Raw genomic sequence first — 19629 nt, 5'->3', positions numbered from 1 at the left:
TCCATAAAAAAATCCAATAAAGAACTGTAAGAGCAGCCCTATTTAGGTCGCCAAAGGAATGAGAAATTATTCAAACGAAGTTATTCTGTAGTAGTGTTGGCTCAGCAGCAAAATGACACAAAGGCACATCCACACACTTTGCTAAAGCTTAATTCATTTGGATACTTGTGATCAAAGGCTTTGAATGATTACAAAGAAATGTCAAGGTTGTGACATTGTGGCTAGAAAAAATCAGACAGAAAAAATAAGGCAGGACGGAAAAAATATAAAAAGAAGAACCCCCACAACAAAATTACATTTCCAAAATTGCTTTTTCCAAGGGGGGAAAAAAAGAAACCTGCTTACTTTTCCCCCCAGAAAATGCATTTTCTGAACTATGAAAGAAAAGAGTTCCTCTCATTTTTACTTTCAGACCTTGTGTGACTGTCACAGTGCAATGGTGGCACCTATTGGTCTAAGATATTTATGAAAATCACGCTCTGTAGAGGGCATTTTTTTCTAAATTAATACAGTTCACTCTCTGCATGCTGGGAGCAGCACCAGAATGACAATTCCTGCATTGAGGTGACAGCATGATTCATGGTAATAGCTCTGAATTTAGTAATTTCTGATTCATGATTCTTCCCACATGTTGTGGCTATATTCTTGAATTGAAGCAACTGCAACTGAGCTGATCGTTTAACAGGTAGTGGGTCTATCAGTTCCCTCCAGAATAACTGGATGGGTGCTCCCTTCTGTGCATGAGTCATTTCTCTGATGTTTCCTCAGAAGAGAGAATAAATAAAGGGAGTGTACATGGGAGAATAGGTAATGAGAGTCCTGTGTGAATCAAGCTGTGCAAAATGGGGTTTGCTGCTTCTTAATCTGTCAGACAGAAAAGAACAAAGAAAAAGCTGAGGTGGTATGAGGAAATGACAGGCACAGAGGGCAGATGTAGGTTCACAGCTGTCCCTGAGCACACTATCCTGAGCAGAGATGCTAAGTAAGCACACTGGTGACATGCAGTTAATTTAAGCAAGTATGCAATATGTAGGCAAAAAAGATCTATTCTGTTTCCTCCAACTTTTTTTCCCCTGGATTTTCTCCTTAAGATAAAGAGTTTCTCAGAAAAAAACAGTGAGAAACTAAAATTTTTTCATTAGAAAAAATAAGTGATAAGTAGCTGGAAATTATAATAGTGATTCAAATTATAAACCAAAAAGACTCCAATATATTCTGCTTTGAAGAAAAAATGAATCTCAACACTAGTTGACTTCTCATTTCTTGCTTACCCTGCCTTGCTTGGCCTTCCCTCTCTTGCCTTTGTCTTTCTCCTGCATCACCTAATAAAACTCCAGTATTTATTTAATCTTTTTTAAAAATAGAAAATAAACTGAATCAGGGCTATTTTTATAGAAAAGAATTTTCAATTTAGGTACTTTTTAAAATTTTATATCTGTTTTAAGGTTAGAGAGATATTTAGACTAGTCAACATTTGTCATAAGCTGAGGTGACTACGACTTATTACTGTCTTAGGTAATAACTTCATTCATAGTTAACTCAGAAAGGGCACTTAGTTAAAATATGAATACTGCACAGGTGTAAGATAATATTTTTGAGACACGCCATAATAGAAGTTCAGAGGAAAAGTAAAGGGACAAAGTAAAAGCTTACATAGCAGAATAAAGGAGAATATTAGAAATATAATATGGCCTTCAAAAAGTGGAAGTCATCCTCAAATCATGCAAGAAATGAACAAAAGAAATTTCTGACAAGTAAACAATAAAACTGTTAAAATTGAGGCCAGAAGATGTAGAAGGAATGAGAAAACTACCAATGAAATCTTATTCACAGCTCTGTAAGAAACATTGAAAGAAATTGAGGGCACATGAGTAATTAGTGAAAAGGACCATTCAAGGAAATTGGTGAGAAAAATTCTAAAATACTTCTTCACATTGGAGTTCAATACAAACAAGCCAAAGACAATTTCTTTCCAGAGGCTTTCTTTATAGTGCCATCTTAAGAAATAATATCTTCCCGAAGCTGAAGATGAGTAAACTGAAAAAACAGTTATTTAGACCAAGTACTATTTAAAAATATAATCAACCTATTTACTCTTATTTAATAGATACTGTGGACAACAGGAATGGATGGTCATGCATGCAAATTTTTTAAATGTCTCTGAAGGAGAACTGGAAATTATAGGGAAAAAATTGTGATTTTCAATAGGAAAATCAGAAAAGTATATAATAAACAGAGAAGACAGATATATGGAATAAAATTTTTAGAATCCATAAATATTTAGAATTTTTTAATGCATTTTATGAATTCACAATTATTTAGATCTTTGAGACATACAACAAGAATTTAAAGAAGGAATGAAGATGATAATACCACTTCTGGAGAAAATGATTGGAAGTTCTTATTAAAAATTAATCATTTACATGTTTGGTGAAATTTCAGATTCTTTAAGTAGAGTATAGAAAATATATTCTGCTGTCTAAAGCCATGGTACTTTCTCAAAATGTGCACTAGATAAAATAACATGGTAAGGTTTTTCAGTAATACAGAATACTTTAAATGTACGGAAAAACAGGATTCTTTAGCTCAAGAAGGGGGTGATTGAATCTGGCAATGTACTATAAAGTTGTAAACAAAAATGAGAAATTAAGAAATAAAATATTATTTGCTATTTCTTGTAGCAGAAACTTAGTCATGAATGAACAAAGTACCACATGCAAAATAAAAGGTTTAATAGTAAGCATGAGTTTTAACATAAAGAAAAAAATATTCTTTTTACACTGATAATATTTGATATTTTGAATACCTTAAAAATATTTATTTGATTCTTACATGCAAGTTAGTTTTGGTGTACAAGAGAGAGAGGAAATTGTATTAGTTTTTGTATCTATAAATTTCTGCATGAATTTGAATTTTCAGTTAGTGTCTAACACCACATCAGGATGTTACACCAGTACTTCAATCACTAGAACTTCTATTGTGCTGAGATTAATGAAACTGTTCTCATAAGCAAAATTGTGCACCTGTTTTTCATGATTATTCACATCAGCTTTAATTTTCTTGGATTTCCATATTTCAGTGGTTTACTTATATAAAGCTCACTATTAAAATCAAGGCATATAAACATTTTTTTAAATGCTCTGGCTACCTGGTGACACGTACTGGTAGTTTCCTGAATTCATACTTTTTAGCCATATCTACTCACTCTCCATTATCACTCAAGCCTTTGCACTTCTTACATCACATTGTCTGTCAACTCTTAAATATATAATTTGCAATATAATTTTACAGAAAGATGATTCAGCCAAAACTATGGCAAACTTAAAAACTTGTTTGATTTACTATTAGGTTGGCATGTGTTTAAATGTCCTTCAGAAGTTTAAAATTCTCATTTTCCACAGGAATTGAATATTTGAAGAGATCACTTGGTCACAAGATTCTCTGTCTCTGAAGACAATCATAACAAGTCCTTCCCTTCATAAAATGAACTAAAGTAAAATAAAATTTCATGTCAAGGGAGTTTGGTATTTTTCAAAAAATATGCTATTTCTTGAGAGATCTATACAGTGTGAGAGTCCCAGCTGTTTTAACATGTTGGTTTTTTAGCCTAAACTCACTTTAAAAAAGATCTGCAGGTACATATAAGGCAGTCTTATTCCCTGATGAAATAGCTCACATACAATACATTTAAAAAAATGTAAAGACTCATGGTTCACTTACTGTATTTCTATTTCACTCCAATGAAGAGCAAACTTTAGTGTGAAATGACATCTAATAATCTCACAATACACCCTATTATCTAGTGGAAACCTTTTATTGGCTACAGAATAGGCAAGGGCCAATATAAGCAGAGTTCAAAGGATTCACTTCGGTCATATGAACTGGTGTTAGTATTCAGTGGGTTTATGAACTTCTTGTGAATTTAAAAAATAATGCTATGCATTCCCCTTTTTTTCTGAGAATGATCCTTATGAAGAACAAGCATTCTTATTCTGTTCATAATATTTTGAACTGATATGTTTAATATTGTCTTTGGACCATGCTATCAGGCATATGGCGTGACTCTTGGGCCTGTCTTGTGCTGGGCCAGGAGTTGGACTTTGATGATCCTTGTGGATTCCTTCCAACTCCACTTATTCTGTGATTCTGCTAAATAACTGATATTCAAACTAACTTTTATTTGAAGATGTAAAGGTATAAATTAGAAAACATCTAAATTTTACATCAAAATATGACTTTACATCTTTTACTAGTTGAGTCCTCTTCACATCAAGAGTATTCTTCTGCCTCTCCAATGACCATCTCAATGATCATCTCAATTTCTTTAGTTCAACAAGAACTAAAGAAAAAGTGCAAGTAAAAAGCATGTGTAGTGTGGCTATCTCTTTATTTTGTTCTCTTATTCTCTGATATACTTACATATGAGAGTAACTCCTTTTTCGTGGTGGTTGTATTGCAAACGTCCCTTCTTTTTGTTTATTTTTTTTTAAGGAAGCCTAAATACGTAAGTATGCTTTCCTTGGTGTCTTCAAAGATATATAATGCAGTTTTCTTTTATTTTTCTTTCATTGCTTTATAATTCCATCCCTTAAAATCAGTGTATAATGTTTTCCTTTTGTTGAAACTTTAAGGATTTCTTGGCCACATTGAGCAATATTAGAGGTCTCCTTGTGGTTTCCAATAGTGAATCTACTGGTTTTTTGCAAGTGTTGGAAATGTGTACAAATTGTGTAGCATCAGGGAAAAAAATAGGAACATATTTAAAAATACAAACAATACAAAGACCTCAGGCATGGTCTTGGTCTTGTACCAGACAATGTACTATTATATGGGTTCAAGAGTAGTCTAATTCTGGTTCTTTTTTTTTTTTTTTCTTAATACAGTAATCTCTTTTTTTTTTTTTTTTTTGTTTGGTAAATATGACTATCAAGAGAAAAAACATTTCATTCTGCAGAATATTTTTTAATTAGAGCAAAGACATCAAAAGTTCTCAATTTTGACTCAAACAGAATAAACACTTTGGAAATAGTCTTCTAGCATAAAACATTTTATGCTGAAACCTTTTATATATTTAAATGAACAAAGACACAGTGATGAAAAAATTTTCCACTGAGGTACAAGGCCTATTATGTAACAGAAACACTCCTTGCTTGTTGACTGTTAAATGAAAGTATATCTATTTAATTTATTATATTTTAATTTCATTTGTTCCAGTCACCCGATTATATCAGTTTCAGATTTTATTACTAATGTAAAACATTATATTAACATTAGCAGAAACAATTCTAATGTAATTGCATTCTAAGCTTCTCCAGCTTGTCAGGGATAAGACATATTACAGACACTAATGATAACACTTTAACATTCTTTAAATATTCTTCCACATGTTTTTTAATCTTCTCAATTTATGAAGACCATAAATATATTAACATTTTTATTTACTACAATGAACTGTATTTTGAAATGTAACTAACTCTCTTACTAACCTTATTTTGATAGCACTCTATTTTACCACATCACTGTACTTAAAATAGTATTGGCAAATGAATAATTTTTTTAACTGTTGCTCATATGAACACAGCGTCACTACACAACCACCTTATAATGAACTTTGGTATTAACACTTAATTGTTATCTTCTCAATACACATTTTAAATGAACAAACTAACTGCATCTGTCAAAAGCATAAACCTTTTCTCACATAGCTACCATATATTGCTGTCCAAGGTCATACATTTGTTTCTGCCATAAGAAACTAATAGGACTTACGTAAGTAATTAAAAAATAAAATTGGTTTATGCTTGCGTAGCAATTTGTATCCATTATGCTGAAAGCTTTCATATAAACCATACATCAAAATTTTAATATATTCAAAATCTATTAATGAAACCCATTTCAAATATACAAAAGGAATTACTATGTCTTTCTAGTTATTTCCTCATTAACAGGAATTAAAATTCTGAAAATCAATATAAAAATGAGCAAAACTATGTTATTTCTTTTATGGAAGACTTAACTTAAACACCTTGCTATTGTTTTATTAGACTTTTTTGGCTATCCACCATAGATGTGAGATTGTCACATTTTCACTTCTAAAAAGAACCTTTTTCAGCAGGCCCTTACACCATCTCAACAGTCATGCAAGGTTATTAGCACAGTTCTGGAGCCAAAATGGTCTGGATACATTTCTGATTTTCTGCTTTACGTACAGTTCACATACACTTAAATAATAGTTTCTATAAACAACCTTTCCTTTCTCTTTTATGTTCGACTTCTTTGCTCTACCTGTCAAACAAGAGTGTCTTTACAGTGGCACATATCTAGGCTGAGCTTTTTTATCTATGAAAGCTCCTGATTACTTCTTTCTGTAGCTGTTGGCTTTGGAATTATAATACTTTAATTCTGTACAAAATATTTTTTCTATTAAGGTTAAATTTTTATTTACCAGCCTTTCCAACAGACTCTTTTCTTGTTGCACCAGAAGGTACCATTTTGTATTCAACTTGCTGCAGAGAAGACAAGAGAGATTATCATAGTGTTGCCTAAATTTTCATTTCTAAAAGTAAATTGATTACTATTGCAAGTAGCTATTGTTCTGTGTGTGGAAATGTAACATTCCATGTGCTACCAAATCAGTCCTGTGAACTTTGGGCTCTTTCAACAGTCAAGTTATACCACTGAAAGAAAAGAAAAGTAAATCTGACTACTTTTAATAAGTGTAATGCTTCTAATAAATGTAATGCCTTTCCATAAAGTAAGAATTTCTGTGTGATTTCTTGCTTTAAAAGAACTAACATTTCTTTTTATAATTATGTTTGAAGACATTGAATTGAAAAATGACACAAAGTAGTTTTGAATCCATGTATTTTTCATATGTCTATCTCTGTAATCTAAAGATTAGAAGGAAAATTGTAGTGATTAAACCTAATTTTCACAGTCTGACTAACACATGAAATGGAATAATTTTATCTTTCTGTCTATTTGTTATTTGTTTTAACTGCCACAGTGTATTCTTTTGATAAGCATCAGGCCCAATTCCACCACCAATACTCAGGTATTACTCGAAAAAAAAATTCCACTTAAAAATAATTGCATTCAGGTCAAAGACTTTAAGACTTTACTTCAGTTGTTGGGATTTCCATTAAAAATACAGTTGATAATTACTCCTCCCACTCCCAAGATTTGTGATTTTTTTAAACTTTTAAATGTTTTCATTTAAAAATAGATGAAAATTATGAATAAATTTTAAAGCAGAAAGATGTATACACAGCCACATTGCTATTTTCCACAACCCAATCATATCTCTGTGATGAAATATAGCCATGAATTAGCAAATGTTAACAAGGGCTCTCTACCAATTTAATGCAATCAATGGTGTAAATAAACAAAAAAACCCAACCAACTTTGGTTTGGACCAAATATAATAATAAAGAAATGTTAACATTTCCACTAAGCATATGTAATGAATAGGATAATAATTTTAACATTTTCTCTGTATGAAGTTACTTACACCAACTTTGTGTCTTCCTCTCCCTGAACTTAGGTGGCCATTCAACCCTGACTCACAGGGAGAGCTATAGCAGCCCCGTTACTGTTTACAGCCACTTCAACTTCGCATTGATCAAATCAAAATTTTCTTGGCTGTATACTGAAAGAAGAAAGTTTTCCTCCTAATGATCTCATTAGACTGTGATGAATAATCACTCCAGGGAAGTCATTGAAGCCATGTCATCAACATTACTTAAACCTTCTACTCTTCTTAATAATTTTTATTATGCCATTGTCTATAAAATCAGGCTAAGATTGGAAATCCTATTGTACTGGGTGCATGGTTAAGTGCAGTCCTTGCCTTGAAAAGCTTAACATCTAATTAGATTAGACAGCTGTGAGAGCAATGTTCAAAATGTCACAAACATTTTTAAAGCCTGCCACTGGTTTTCCACCAGTATCACCTCAGGCCTCAACGTAAAAAAACCATAAAATAGCAGGACCAAGATTTTCAAAGTATCAGACTTGTACACAAAATAGAAAATAGCGTCCTGAAGTGGGATAAATTAGAGTCTAGAAGCCTATGATCACAATTCTTACCCTCTCCTTTTTGATTCGTGCTGCTATTTTCATCTCCAGGATAATTTGTTTTCTTGACATAAAGCAAATAATGCTTTATCTAACTCTATAATTTAGAAAGACTGACATGTTGAAGCAATTCTATAAATTAGACATAAACCTGAAGTCAGCATAAATAATGCATGGTGTAGTTCTGTCCAAATGCAACCTAAATCCTTACACACATTTGAACAAAAAGCCGTACATATACACAGGTGTGTGGTGGTACAAGCACTATTAAAGACACAAAAGACATTGAAACACTGGCAACATTTTTTTAGTGGCTCATCAATTTAGGCAGATTTAACCCCTGGCTCACTTGAGTGTGGAAGGGTCATGCAGTCGCAGTGATCTGAAAACTCTCAGTTAAATATTATGTACAGTCCATCTCAGTGAGCTCCTCAGAAGAGTCACAATAAGCTCACAGACATTATGTGTGACTATTTATACCATGCTCATCACTGTAGTACCAAACTTGCTTGCAGAGGAGCACTAAGCACTGTAAGAAGTTAATGTCAGGCATGTTTTTTTCCTCCTATTTGTCCTTCGCTCAAAAGAAAACTTCTGTGTGCAGCAGTGTAAATATGGTTTAGTAGCATTATATAATCGTGAGAGACAGTGTCAGAGAATGCCAGAGGGCAAACTTTCTTTAGCTCTCCAAAGACACAAGGGTGAAAATGTGAATATGCAAGCATTTCATCAACTTGCTTGGAAAAAGGAGAAAATTAAAGTGTATAGTATACCTGTAGATTATGCATAATTTACATACAGCTCATAAAATATACATAGTGCAATGTATCATCATTTTAATTGTGTATTACTTAATACTACATATTGCTTTCATTGTTATACACTAAGTTGTATTTTCTATGTACTCTTTGTTCATTATTACCATCTTACTACATTTAGTATTACATTTCTTTATACGGTGATCAAAGGATTTAGGAAGACCTCATATGACACTCATCAATTAAATAGAGGTATTGCCTAGTGGGCTGGGACAGAAGAGCAGAATTAGTGTACAGGAGCTGTCTATGCAGCAGAAAGCACTTGTGAGACTTGTAATCAACTGTTTCAGCAATTAAAAGTACAGAAAAGCACTCACCGTTTTCAGGCTCCATGGGGAACTTAGACTTCAAACTTTTTTCAGAGTTCAGTTAAGTAAACTAGAGTGAGAAAGTCATAAAAGAGAAGATCAAAGAATACTCTTTTTGGCAAGATCTAAAATACATGGGTTTTCATGCAGGAAAACTTTATTTAGACTATGATTCTTGCACACTGTCCTTTATTGTTGAAACCATGTAACCTTTAAATTATCAAATATACAAAGATTAAGACAGAATGGCAGTACAGCCTGGTGATCATGAATATCTAGATCCCAATGCAAGCGCCCTATGACTGTTTATATTTAAAATAAAAATCCAAATACTTAAGTAGCCAATACTTAAGTACTCCAAAACATAAATTCAATAAAATGTAGTTCAGTAAACTCTAATAACTGGATACAAAGAAAATTCATAGGGGGATAAACACATTTTTGACTTTGTCTCTCTCTCAACACTGTACTCTGTTTCTAAGTGGGAATAAATAGAATTAATTTACCTAAGTCAGATTTTTTTGCCTGTGATGGTAATTGGCAAATAAGCTCCCTGTCCTTTTCCCAGTCTGGGAGTTTTTTCATCCTATTTTCTCATCTTGTCCTGTGCAAGAGGGGAGAGAGAGAACAAATTTTTGGGGGTCTGGTAGCCAGCCAAGGCAACCCGCAAGAGGAAGAAAATCTTTAATGGATGTATGGAACAGAATCTGAGAAAGAGCAAAAGGACATGAGACAGAGGACAAAACAGTGCCTCATGTTGGAAAAAGAATATAGAATGAATTCATAGGTATAAAGCAATTTTTTAATCAAATTGGAATAAAATCTTTAAAGAGATTGCTAAAAAATTATGAGTAATGACAAAATCTATATAAAATTATAATTATTTATATTAATTTATATTAATAGATCAATTATTTCTATTACTATATTATTTATATTAACTCAGAATTTCTGAATTTGCCATAAGTAGACTTCTAATTAAAAAAGAAAAAAAAACAAATATACTGATTGCAAAGAAAATTTAATAAAGTATAAAAAATATGTGAATGCATACAATATGTATACAATATGTGTACAAAATTTAATAAAGTATAAAAAATATGTGAATGCAAATAAAATAATTTATTTGTTTCTCAATTGTGTCCCAGTTTATCCTGAAATTCATAAAATGAATATGAGAAAAAATAAATGCCATCTTCTTAAAGTTAGATAAGTTAGATTTTCAGACTTCTCTTGTCACAACTTTTGGATTTTTGAATAGTAATAAAGGCATGCAGCAAATTTGATTTTTTTCAAAGGTAGCTTCAAAATAAACAATTTAGAAGTAACAGGAAATGCTGCAGTTTTTTGTGTTTTTTTTCTGGTACTTCTTTTCTATATTGAAGGGATAAATCTATATGAAACAACATGAAAGACAGCAAAAAGAGTTAATGGAATACTCACAGCTTAATGTCATAATTCTACATATTCATGAGTGCATTTGGAAAATGCATGAATTTTAAATATGAAATCACAGATTAAAATATTCATAGACAGTATTGTATAAACTTGTCAAATACAAATCTTTGAATCATGGAATTCTGAGTGACAGCTCGCATTTAGAATTTTCTTATGATTTTGTCTTTAAATTTGTGATATAACACAAAATACTATTTAGTTAGAAAAAGTAACAAATCTTAATCTAAATGAGTACTATTTGAACTACTGGTATTATTCCAGTTATTTGACATATGAAAATGAAAGGGAAAGCACCTGAAAAAGCCACAAAAAATATTTTTGATGGTAGAAGCAAGATCCTTTGATAGCTATGATTTGAGGAAAATCCTTTACTAACATTACCAAAAACAAGTAGTGAAACAACCCAAAAACAAGTAGTGAAAGAGCAGTGTATAGTATTTAGATAAAAAAATCATTGATCTTTAATTTTTTAAATTTCAATTAGTTCAGAAATTTGTGTTTCTGTGGTTTTACTATTTTAGCTTTTATAATCTTGTTGCCTTCGCTGCTCTTATTTCTAGTTAATAGATAACTTTGCTCTAGTAAAATAAGATAGATATTATAGAAAAACTAGGGAGTAACTCCAAACTCATACACTCCAAAAGTTTTAATAAATGTAATCCACCTGCAGAACTTATTAGTGAATTGCTCACCTAAGAAATTTAAATTAATATAATATTGTTAAACAAGCCAAGCTTTGACTTATGCTTTAACTAGAGATGGATTAAATGTTTAATAGTAGTTGAAACAATAAGATGAAAAATTGGGAATTGACAACAGGAAAGAGGGCTGTGGGAAACCTTTGTGTTGCAATGTATATAAACCCTGTCAAGCTTTTGTTTCTTTGGACATTCTTGGGGAATAAATGACTGCTTGTCCCCAATACTGGCCACCTTGTTGAAGTTTGAATCTTTTGGTTCTCTCCTTTGACTCAGTAATCTAAAGAAATAGTTTTTGATTTACACAAATGTCAAAGAAAATAATAATCTCATTGTCTGCAGGAGCACTGCAATTGGATGTACTCTTTTTTTTTTTTTTTTGTGAAAAATGGCTTTTTATGAAGCAACAGACAAAGGCTCCTACAATATTTAGATGAATATATTTTCCAGTGATAAAATACAAATTTCAAGAAATGGAAGAATGCTTGCTTTGGTAGCTTAATGGAGCTACTGGATATCATCCAGTGTGTAACATTCTTTTTCTAGGAAACAAAAATAATGGTGTTCTCCTTGCAGTAAGTCTACTGAAAAAAAAAAATCTGCTATAGCTGATATAAAACATGAGAAACACAGTACTAAAAATATTTTTCCAAGGCAATACCTCTAACTACCCTCTAAATTAGAAGAATAAGCTGCTCAATCTTGTCTAGAATAATTTTATCCTGTATAATAAGTCCCATCAGTCTCTGAAGTCATTACTACATGGTATTCTCTCATCAGTCAATCAGACAAATGCATAGCAATAATCAATATGATAGAATGATACATTTATGATTATGTGGGAAGATGACTGATGGTAGAAAGGTAATGGTAGAGAAACTACAGGGAAAAATACAGTTGCTACTCCCTGGATGGAACAGAATCAGCATACCCAACCTCCCATACACAATAAGATCGAAATGGGACCAATGGGGGGTGAAACAGAGTGGAGACATAGTGGCCAGGCTTTGTTGAAACCCTTGCAGAGGCAGCTTGGTGGTACTTTTCAGCTTATAAGCCACAGAGCAGCTGAAAACCAAGGGAGACAAAGGAAGATATTCTGCTCTTGAATCAGCTACTTTGGTGAAATTATTTTCCTTGGACTGACATGTGAGCCCATCCCAAGGTTATTGCAGGTAGCATGCTGAGATAGCCACCCCTAGGTACAGCCACCCCTCTGTGAGTGTGGTGTGTGACTGAAGTCATTCATGCTCCACATAAACACATCTTCAAACCTTAATCTGTTACAACTTTTTTAATAAAGAATTTTATTCTGTATACTGCTCGTGGGAGTCCATCAAGGGCGCCAGCAGTCCCTGGAAGCATGTAAAGGTGTGGAGACCCAGGAGGGGATTTCTCTGGCATGTGACCCTGAAAAAATCAGTTAAAACATCCTCTGATCTAGTGAACTGCTCAGTAAAGAGTCCCTGCAATGGGATGATGACATACTGGTTGGGCAAAAGGGTCTTAGCTTTTCTGGGGTGCTGACTGACAAATCAAACACTGAGGATTTGAGTAAATCTCTGCTTTTCATGTGAGATGGTGTCTCACACATGACAGCTTAACAAATGAATGTAAATACTGCTTTCAGTTTCAGTTGAATAAAATTGAAACTATTCTTTTAAAATTATATCAGAATGAACTTGCTGATATTCAGAAATACAATTTTGACTGCTTTTAAATTGTAATTTTTCATATATTCAGGGATTCCAACATAGGTATATCAGTCTATGCATTCCTCTGCTGACAATTTACTGTACTATGTTTGCTACTTTTCAGTTAAAAGTAAGACTGAAGCTTTCAGGAAGACAGTTCATTAAACCAGAAAGAAAGTTGCAATATTTTCTTTTCTATCTTGCTAATAATCCAAATACAATTTCTAGAAGTGAAATAGTGGTGGTTTTTGATCTACAACACGGTACAACTTTAATTAAGTGGTACACATTCTAAATAAGGAAAATGGTTTTATCTCCTGACATTTCAAATGAGAAAATCCAATAACAGGAACAATGAAGCCCAGCAATTTTAGATATGTATTTATTTTATTCTTGATCTTCAAAGTCTTATTTCATTAGCCTGCTTGATATTTCAAACTATTCTACCAGACTGTAGATAACTTAAATAAGAATATATATTTATGATAAATAAAGACACCATCATTCACTTTACTTTATCTCATCCATTGAGAAACTTTATTTTAATGTGATTATAATAAATTCCAGGTCAGCTTATACCAGCTTATGCTTTGGTATAGTGAATGCAACCTCTGATTTTGGAGATGAGTCACATTTAAAATAGTTTTCCAATTAGACTATGTAAAATTCAGCTGACATGCAATAATTTATTGCAGCTGCCACCAATTAATTTTAAAAAAGGAATACTGGAGTTGATGAAAATTTTTGAAAATTATCTGTGATATTATCTCAACTTTTCCAGAGAAAATATCAGGGCTTGACATTCATCTATTTCTTCCAGTGCAAGCTACAACTATGTTTTTTTCTCCATGGACTGACTCACTGCTACTGTCTCCATCTTTAGTCTGGTAAGATTGTGTAATGGGTTTAATATCTGGGATTTTAGAGGGGAAAAAACCATCATTCCTTTTCAGGAATGCTCACAGCATAAATGTGTGCTAGTGAAGAAAAGTCTGTAACCTAAATAAAAACAATTTTACAGTATTGAACATAAACTCACGAGGATGTGCATGGACATACACAAGAATTACCAGCATGTGCTTGGAAAGAGTAAGACTTGGTGGCATGAAAATGATCCAGAAGTAAACATACCATTCTGCAATTCCTAGTCCAGATATGGAAAAATGTTTCCTCTTAGCTGTCTTTTTAATCAAGTACTTAGCCTATGGTAGTAACTTAAGAAAAAGCAGTTCCTAAAGTTCCTTCCTTCACTGCTCCACATATAGTGTTAGATCTTTGCTAAAAATACATGCATTATGTGTAGCATCTGCTCAGACAGAGTACATAAGTTGAATTTTTTTTGCTGGTTTTGTTGCAAGTAACTTCATTTTTTTCATGAGAATGCAGGTGCATAGTGGCTTTGTAAGCTTGAGTCTTGATATTTCTCATTAGTTCTCTCTTATATCCATAAGAACCAAAGGTATTCCTTCTCTTCCTTCCTCCATTACTTCCTTTGTCCTCTTACCAAATTTCTAATGGTATATTAAGCCTCTTCCCATTTAAGTTATCTACCCTGCTGAAATTAGACTGATTAGACCATCATTCCCTGGCCTGCAATCAGTGTTTTTGTTAGAAAACTTAAACACACAAAGTTAATATGAAGTCAGAAGTTAATATGGGTCACACACTAATGTGGTAGTCTTAAATTGATAATATTTCAACATGTGGCAGCCTATTTTCTCTTGTTCTTTCACTGGATATCACCATGAAGCAGCACCTCCCTTTTCTTTGCTTGCCCAATAATGCATTTATGTATATTGGAAGGATTCTCCACTGCCCCTTTCCTACACAATGTACCTGAACTCAAAACTGAGGCTCAGTTCCCAAAATCAAGCAGTTTCAACAGAATTCAGCAGAGGGCACAGATCGACCTGCAGGCCATAGCCACTAACCCAGAGACTGTTACTATTTTTTGTTGCAAGAGCACGTTACTGTTACTGCTCCAAGGCCACCCTGGGGTCCTCTCCAGGATCCCCAGGCCTTTCTGTAATGCTGTTTTCTAGCTGGTCTGCTCTGAGCATGTACTAGAGCATGGGCTTGCTCCTCCCAAATACAAGACTGCATTTTCTTTTGTTGAATTCATCAATTTCCTCTCAGCCCTGTTGAGGACCCTCTGAACTGAGCACAATCATCTGATGTATCAGTCACTCTTCCTAGCTTTGTGTTCTCTGAGAACTAGAACTAGCTAATTATGGCCTGTCCCATCAAGCAGGTCACTGATGAATATACTGAACATTATTGGTACCAGTATTGAACCCTGTGGTACACTGTTTCTGACTGGCCTCAAACTGGACTTCATGGTGCTCATCACTGTTACTTAAGCTTGTCATTTGAGGCATTTTCAATCTGCTTCACTGTCTCCTTAGCTAATCTCTAATTCATCAGGTTGTCTGGAAGGAAGTTTTAGGAGACTGTGTTGGAAACTTCACTAAAATAAAAATAATGCCCATTTTCTCTCCATTCAACTACCATAAGCAGTCATGTTCTTCCAGTTTCTAACTACGTTTCACTTCACTAGCCCGAGCAAGTCATGTCTGTGATGGATTTTGGGTCTTCTTCCTTTTAATTTTTGCTATCTACACCTTTATTATAATATTCTATAGTCCAATTTGAGTATTTATCGTTCCTGAATGTCATTTATTTTGAAATACTTTTCTAAAATTTTTTTTTTCAATGTGGAGTGAATTCTTCACCCTAATCACCAATAAGCCTTTCTATTTAATTTGCTTCTTTATAATCAATGTCCTGGAAAAGAAGCCACAACAACAGAATGCTGTTCTCAATCTTCAAGCAGATACTGACTTTCAAAAGTATTAGACTCTCTGTGAGTAATCTAAGATGGTCTTCTCCATCCTGGAATGTGCAGAATATAATCAGACTAACCTGTTCTAAACATGTCATATCTGTATTTGAAGTAATATTTATATAAAATTGACAATCCAGCATTTAAAAATTTTAATTTTTTTCATACAAAAAGTACAGCCCAAGCTTGTGGTATCATAACAAAATATATTTTCCAGACTGGATTTATGTAGGTCATTACTTCATTGGAGAGTTATAAAACACCTTTCCTTCCCTCACAAAATAGCTGCTTCCTTCCCTCATTCTTTCTATGTTTTTCTCTCATTTTGGTATATTAGGGGCTCAAAAAAACCTGCTGGAGCTACTGGTTTTAATTAACATAACAAAAAAGTATTTCTATTCTTCCAGGACTGCCTTTTGACTCAAATACATTTAGAGATGATGAGGGGTACCTTTTATAAATCCCTCTTGGGAGGTTATGTGCTCAAGTCACGTTTACATTAAAGAGATTTGTTTGTGTAGCTCCCTGTACACCGTTTTGAAGATCTGCTTCTTGGAATATCAAATTACATTTTATTTGATAGATGTGAAGTCTGGTAAGAATAGCAGAGTGAATTTTGTTGCTTGCTTGTCCTTCAGCTCAAAATTAGCATTTTGAAAATTATTTAACTTAGACTGATAGGCACATAAGAACTGACACTACATAGGCTTTCTAATGTCAGTTTTAAAATATTATCATATTTATAAAGCCCAGATAGCACTGGAAGTTTGGGATTTTTTAGTACTATGATAAATAATTTCTTTTTTTCTTAAATTTCTTTTCTTAATTTTTCCTCAATTTTATAAGTTTCTGTTATGCAAAGATGAAAAATAAAGAGGAATTCAAGATGAAAAAAGAATGACATTTAAGAGGAGCTTTGCTGGTAATATATGCGGTTTATGTATTTGTACTTCATATAAGTCCAACAGATTCTCAAGCCAGGAAACAAATAATTTTCTATTTATAGTCAAAAGTGAAAAAATACAGTGTGTCAATTTAGAGTCACTCTGCCCTGGGCCACATGCAAAATAAGAGCTATTCCTGTAATAAGCAAAATGTCCTTACGATGCATTTATACACATAGATATATAGATAAATATTTAATCATATCATTACCTGAAACTTAGTGCATCTAAAGAAAATGTGAAGGCTACATCTGAAGTCAACAGGAACAATTTTCTCCTACAGATTGTATCAAAAGTTCGTTCCTTTATGAAAGAAGGGATTCAAACCAAAAGCTCTAAATTGATGACACTTCTCAGCATTCCGTGTTGGCTAATTTTGCTGCTTTTTCACTCTCTGATTATCCTTTTTTTCTTACTTTTTTTCCATTTTATTAAGTTACCTTTTCAGTAATCTGAAAACATATTGATATTTAATGAAAAAATGTACTGGAAAAATTATTAGGGTGATGGACTTATTTAAACAAGTACTCTTTAAGATGAAAAAGCACAACTACTCCATCTTATTTTTTCCTTATTAATATCTCTATTCATTGAGAAAATACAGATAAAATTTCCTTCTTTCAGGAGAGAAACATAAAAGAAAAAATAACTAGAAAAAATGGAAGTAATTTACAGCTAAGTTCATAACAACTTCAAAGGAAATCAGAGTAAGAATTGCCTACTGTACAAGGAAAGATTTTGGAGAGGGTGGTGGGAGTTGCATCAGTTTGCTCTAGAGAAAAACACTAGTTATAGTTACAACACCTCTGTTAATATTTTTGATTGATTTTTCTAATTTTTTTATTTGGTCAAGTTTTTTATTTGATATAATGAGGTAAAATAAGGAAGAAAAATATTAATGGGATAAATTAAATTATAATCTTTGTGCAATCCTTTGTTTTGATGGTTTGGCTGTTCTGGTGAATACTCTTGAACCTGCAAAAAAACCTTAATTTGCTCACTTCAGAAATATCTGAATAAACACAATGTACTCTTGATAAGAAAAATTTAACTACAGCATCTAGTAGCATCTCTTCTTTAGCATCATATTCAAATTTCTTTCTATTTCTAGTACTGAACAGAAATCTATGCCTCGTCCAAAGCAAACAACCTGACAGAAGGCCTCTAAAAAAAAACACTGAAGAGCTTTGCTGAAAGTTCTTCATCATGTTCTTTGGAGGCAAAGTATGGCTCTGGGACCCTTTCCTTCCTGTGTTCTTCGTGACCACTTATAGTTTAATGGACAAAAACAAAGGGCAATAATCCAAAGTGTGGGAGTTAAAAAAAAAAAAAAAAGGCTGTGACATGAAATCTGCCGAAAGTGGCAGCACAGAGCTAAGACTCCAGGGAAAAGAGAGCTGTAACTGCATGAAACAGAAATTACAACAAAAGGAAGGAAAAGCTGGACTTGGTTGGACATCAAGACTGGGAATAGCAAATATGACAGAAACAGCTGAAAAAAAGAGAGAGGTGGGGGCAGAATGTTGAGGTAGGAGAATGACACAGGCTGCAGGGAGAAGCCCTTAAACAGAGAATGGGCTGGATTGGCAATAAGTCAAAGAACCTGGATGGCCACCATAGGATAAAGATGAAACCAAACACTTCAGGAAATGGGCAGAAGAGTGTGTTCACAAAAATATACTGACTGTAAATTAAGGAAATGAAACCGATTTTCCCTGATGTTAACACGTATTTGTAAGACACATGGACACAGAACATGGCATCAACATTGTGACAGAAATTGTCAAGCAAACTGAGAGAAAGACTTCGTCATATTATTCAGCCATCCCATTCTTTGGAGCTAGGAACAGCACTTGTGATATTTGGAGATGTTATCATTTAAGCATGAATTTAACATGCTTCCAGAGAAATAACTACCACACCTTTATTATGTTCAAAAAGCTACCATATAAAAGGCAAACTGTTCTCTTATTTTGATTTTATTATATATTGATTCAAACTGCTCCGTCACAACTGCTGGGACCAGTCAAGGTGCTGGACCCCTTTTCTCCCCCAAAGGGACACCTTTTGGGTAAGAACCATACTTTATGCATGCTGCATACTTTTATTGGGGAATACAGATATTGCTTTGAATACATTTTTGCAGTCAGATACTATCAGTGGTGATTCTTGAATCTTAACCTGTTACAATTTTATACTAATAAAGGATGCTTTTCTGTATACTGTTAGTGTTGAATCCTTCACAGGCACAAGCAGTCACTGGCAGCAGGTAACACACTCAAAGTGGGAGGACCCACGTTCCTTTATTCGGTTGGTGTGCGTCCCTGCCTCAGTCAGTCAAACCACCCTCTGACCCAAGACTGTTCAGTGAAGGGTCCGTGTAATGGGACACTGACAGACTGGGTGGGCACAAGGGTCTCAGATTTCCTGGAACACTGACAGACAAATAGATTCCGAGTTGCAGAAATCTCCTCTTTTCATGTAACACTGATCCAAGGGACTAGCCAAGAAGAAAATATTTTCAAGGCACTCTGAGTTGAAGGGAAAGAGAATTTACCCACATGGGCATAAACCATATTGTGCCATATTCCCTAAGGCTCAGTGAATGCAGACTGACCTTCCCATTATGTGGAATTAAAGTCAGATTTAGCTGTATTGGAGTGTTTATACATAGATATCTGCACAGACACATAAACACAGGTGAGCAAAGTTAAATTCAGATTATGCAATACTCATTTGTGAATTTACATTGTGATATAATCAGAGGACTGAAACTTTAATCGGTAGGTGT

Source organism: Motacilla alba, chromosome 2 (genome assembly GCF_015832195.1).
Source record: "Motacilla alba alba isolate MOTALB_02 chromosome 2, Motacilla_alba_V1.0_pri, whole genome shotgun sequence".
Taxonomy (NCBI): Eukaryota; Metazoa; Chordata; class Aves; order Passeriformes; family Motacillidae; genus Motacilla; species Motacilla alba.
The sequence above is the reverse complement of the archived record's forward strand: the minus strand, read 5'-3'. Positions refer to the sequence as shown.